Raw genomic sequence first — 5,436 nt, 5'->3', positions numbered from 1 at the left:
GAGTGGGGTGAGTGGGGGATGGGGAGAGTGTTGGGAGTGGAGTTGGGCGGGGTTGTCTTTGGCCCTCTCTCTGCATGCTCCAGTGACTGCTTGAATAAGAATAAAGACTTCCACGTTCCTGAATTCTGCCTGCTCCTGAGTCTTTGTCCCTGGTAATGGGCATTTACTCCTACAAACACCAATCCTCCAAATCCAAGGAGGATTGAAAGATTTTCAGTACTATGAAGGTGACTTGTTCCCTTAATTTAAATATAGTGGTTTCAAAAGCAAGTCAGATCCTGGGAACTCTGCATTAATCAATTCCCCTCTGGATCCTCCTAAGCCTGCGCCCCATCTCCAAACCATAAGGCAGCAGTCTAATTGTTTACTCTCTGTTTGTCCAGATGGAAGCAACTCCAACACTCAAAGAGCCTGATATAATTCAGAACAAAGTAGCTCACTTGATCAACAACCCATCCGTAACATAAGCATCCACTACCTCCAAAACCAGTGTATAATGACAACATTGTACATCATCTACAGTATGCACTGCAGTAACTTGCCCCATGGTCCCTTCAAAACAACCGTCCAAATTTATAACCTCTACCAACTAGAAGAACAAGGGCAACAGATACGTAGGAATGTCACATTGATAAGTTTCCCTCAAAACTACACCATTTTGAATTGAAACTCTATCACCATTCCACATTGGCATTGGGAATCATGGAACACCCTGCCTAACGGTATCATGTTTGACACTGACACTATATGGAGTACAGCCGAAGAACAAATTATAATAAAAATAAACAACTCTAAGCCCTTAATCTGACTACTACCTGAGGCTGACAATACTGGTTGCAAACTTGGTGTTGCGTTTGGCCCCAAGATATGCTTCTAACCATATAGGTTCATCCATCATCCCTGCACATACTTCATCCAAAGTCCTGTTAATCGATAAATTAAATAAAAACTGGTAATGCTGAAGAAACTCAGGAGGAGTAACAGCATCTTTGAAGTCAGAAACAGGGTTAACATTTCAAAAATGATTTGGATGTGAGCATAAGAAGTGTAGTTAGTAAGTTTGCAGATGACACCAAAATTGGAGGCGTAGTGGACAGCGAAGAAGGTTACGTCAGATATCAACGAGATCTTGACTAAATGGGCCAATGGTCTGAGAAATGACAGATGGAGTTTAATTTAGATAAATGTGAGGTGCTGCATTTTGGGAAAGCAAATCTTAGCAGGACTTATACACATAATGGGAAGGTCCTAGGGAGTGTTGATGAGCAAAGAGCCCTTGGAGCGCAGGTTCATAGCTCCTTGAAAGTGGAGTCGCAGGTAGATAGGATAGTGAAGAAAGCATTTGGTATGCTTTCCTTTATTGGTCAGAGTATTGAGTACAGGAGTTGGGAGGTCATGTTGTGGCTGTACAGAACATTGGTTCGGCCACTATTGGAATATTGCGTGCAGTTCTGGTCTCCTTCCTATTGGAAAGATGTTGTGAAACTTGAAAGGTTCAGAAAAGATTTACAAGGATGTTGCCAGGGTTAGAGGATTTGAGCTATAGGGAGAGGCTGAACAGGCTGGGGCTGTTTTCCCTGGAGCGTCGGAGGCTGAGGGGTGACCTCATAGAGGCTTATAAAATCATGAGGGGCATGGATAGGGTAAGTAGACAGAGTCTATTCCCTGGGGTGTGGGAGTCCAGAACTAGAGGGCATAGGGTTAGGGAGAGGGGAAAGATATAAAAGAGACCTAAGGGACAACTTTTCAAACAGAGGGTGGTATGTGTATGGAATGAGCTGCCAGAGGAAGTGGTGGAGGCTGGTACAATTGCAACATCTAAAAAGTATCTGGATGGGTGTATGAATAGGAAGGGTTTGGAGGGATATGGGCCAGGTGCTGGCAGGTGGGACTAGATTGGGTTGGGATAACTGGTCGGCGTGGACAAGTTGGACTAAAAGGTCTGTTTCTGTGTATGTCTCAGCTTTGAAAGCAATTACTTAATTTTAAATTCCCTTCTTTGCTTCTGAATGTTTCTATGACCTCACCCCCTTTCAATCCCTATGACCTTCCCTAATCCATAAGTGGCTGATATATCTGTCCTCCTCCAATTCTGGTATCTTGCAAATCCTTGACTTTAATTTCCAACTTTGACAACTGAAAACCTAAGATCTAAAATTCATTCTCTTACCATTTCCAACTCTCCAACCCACCTTCCTCCTTTAAGACAGACAATAAAACATAACTTTTTTATTCAGCTATGTATTATCTGTCATGTTATATCCTTATATCCTCAGAGTCAAATTTTATTTGATAATATTTCTGTGATGTGCCAAGGGATATTTCACTGCACTAATAGAGGTGAATGCAACTGGTAAATCTATTTCATCTGGACAGGGGAGTGAGTCTGCTTAAAGATGGTGAAGGATGGGTAAATTGGAATTAAATTAGGTAATTTGATGTGGCAAAACTTGAATAATCTGGAGGGCAGAGAGTAGATAAAAAAAGGATATGTAGAAGTGATGTCTATAGATGATGGAAACATTGGTAAATATCAGAAGCAATGAGTTGGTAGACATAGAGAAGAAAGATTTTGATGACAAAAGTATCTTTTCATTGTGATTGATAATAAATGGGTTTGAAGTTCAGCTCAGAATTGAACCAAATGTGGAGAATAATGTATAGCTTCATTCAATCTGAACACGTCATCAGGGAGAGGAATGGAGAGTGCCAAGTTAAAGACCACAGTTTTCATCTTCTCAATGCTTAATTTCAGGAAGCTTAAGTGTTTCCATGACTAATACTACACCAGATGTCTGATAACATGAACCATCACTGGATTGAGGGAAATAGTAGCAAGCTGAGTTAGGTGACCTCTGTGTATTTATGGATGTTAATGCCATGCCTGCAGACAATGCCTCTGAGGGGAACATGTAAATGAGGAGAGGTGTGGGTGTTGCAGGAGAGAAAATGGCAGGATATACTTGGGAGCATGAAAGATACAAGTGAAAGACCTATTCTCGTGGCTGCATTGGGACTTTTAGGAATTTAAGCTTTGAAAGCCACTTCCATAGGTTGATCACGAAGAATATGCAGTTGGAGAGAATGATGTGACTGGACATATTGAAAGTTGCAGATAGGTTTAGGACATGGCAGTATATTGGTAATGTCATTCACCTCAAAACCCCAAGGTCCAGACTAATGCTCTGAGTACACAGATTCAAATCCCACTGTGGTGGCTGGTGGAATTTAAATGAATAATTCTGGATGTGAAAACAGCTGTCATTAATGTAGACAATGAAGTCATCATTGATTCTTATAAAAATCTATCTGGTTCCTTAGTGCCGTTTGGAGAAGGATATTTACAAGCCTTAATCTGATCTGGTCCACATGAGACTTCAAATCCACAATAATTTGGTTAACTCATTGAGTGCCCCATCATGCAATTCAATGGCAATTAGGGGTGGGTAACAAATGATGGTAGAACACAATCAAAGGGAACTCGATGGTCCCAAGCATAAAGAATGTCATTGGTTTTGGCAGGCCACAAACTGGACTGATGGAAGAAGAAATGAGAAAACTGAATGAAAAATCTAAACTTGTTCCTTCTGTTGTGTTTACTAATCCCTATAGACCCCTCAATAATTCAGCTGCTGATCACCTCCTGTATCAATGTGGTGATTTTTGTTTTCTCTCTCGGCTGTAGAATTATGGTTCTTGAATAAGATTTGATTTTATGATCAAGATACACATCTCAGTGCAGGGTGAATGAGTGCTTCAATGTTGGAGCTTTCATTTTTTGGAGGAAACAATGAGGGCAGACCTGGAACCCATTCCAGATGGACTTGACACGAGTCAAGAAACTAGGGGTCCTCCCCCAGTCTCCTGTCAACATTTCTCACTCAATCAAGAACACTATTAAGGGGATAAGTAGTTATAAGTTATTGCATTATTTCACTGTTGTTGTGGGAGGCTGTCACATTTGCTTATATAAAAATGCCCTAGAAACGAACTATTGTGCAAAATGCTTCAAAACATTTTGATGGCCTGACAAAGTATTCTGAGTTTTAGAACATAGAATGTAGAACATAGAAGAATACAGCGCAGTACAGGGCCTTCGGCCCTCGATGTTGCGCCGATCCAAGCCCACCTAACCTACACTAGCCCACTATCCTCCATATGCCTATCCAATGCCCGCTTAAATGCCCATAATGAGGGAGAGTCCACCACTGCTACTGGCAGGGCATTCCACGAACTCACGACTTGCTGAGTAAAGAACCTACCCCTAACATCTGTCCTATACCGACCACCGCTTAATTTAAAGCTATGCCCCCTTGTAATAGCTGACATAGCTGTAATAGCTCGGGTCATGCAGCACTCCATACACCTATCAGCCTTGCCCTTATCAGGAACATACTGTCTCTGTACGCTCATTGTTGCAGGCCTATGGAGGCAATGGTAGATGAGGACAGAGAATCAATCATTCTCAGTAAAGTGGGAAAGCTAACAGCCGAAAGGTGGATGGCCCTGATAGAATGTTTCCCAGGGGACTAGAAGAGATGACGGGAGGAAATAGTAAACGTGCTCGGGGTAATTCATTAAAACCTGCTGGACTCTGGGATGGTTCTGAGAGATTGGAAAGCTGCAAGCATAGTTTTAAAAACGTACCCGTTAGCTTAACTTCTGTCATGGGGAATATGCTTGAATCTCTCAAGGGCGTAGTAGCGAGATATCTGGGTAGAAATTGTCCCATTGACTATAGATTCATGAAAGGCAGGTCGTGTTTAACACATTTACTGGAATTATTTGAGCACATGATGAGCACATTGGATACGTGGATGTAGTGTATTTGGATTTCCAGAAGGTAATCGACAAGCTACTATACAAACGGCTGTTGTATAGGTAAAGGTGCACGGCATTATGGGTAATGTATTAGCATGGATAGAGGATTGGTTAATGAACAAAAAGTAAAGAATAGAGATAAATGGGTGTTTGGATTAATGTTGGCACCGCAACTGTTTACAATTTATACAAATGTTTTGGAGTTGAGGACCAAGTATACCGTGTCAGAGTTCACATTTGACACTAAGATGAGTGGAAGAGCATTGTGTGCAGAGACCACTGTGAGTCTGCACAGGGATATAGATAGTGGGTAAGGGTCTGGCAGATGGAGGACAATGTGAGGTCATCCGTTTTAGCCGGACTAACAGCAAACTGGATGATGAAACGTTGAAAACTTTCAGCATGCTGCTCTACAGATGGAGCTGGCTGTCCTTGTGCACGAATCACAGGAAGTTAGTTTGCAGGTGCAGAAAGTAAATAAGACAGTGAAGGGAACATTGTGCTTCATTGCTTGAGGGATGGTGACGCTGCAGCTGTACAGGGTGCTGGTGAGGTCATACCTGGAGTAATGGGTACAGGTTTGGTCTCTTTACTTTAGCAAGGATGTACTGGCAC

This window comes from Chiloscyllium plagiosum, chromosome 3, assembly GCF_004010195.1.
Source record: "Chiloscyllium plagiosum isolate BGI_BamShark_2017 chromosome 3, ASM401019v2, whole genome shotgun sequence".
Lineage (NCBI taxonomy): Eukaryota > Metazoa > Chordata > Chondrichthyes > Orectolobiformes > Hemiscylliidae > Chiloscyllium > Chiloscyllium plagiosum.
This window is presented reverse-complemented; position numbering follows the sequence as displayed.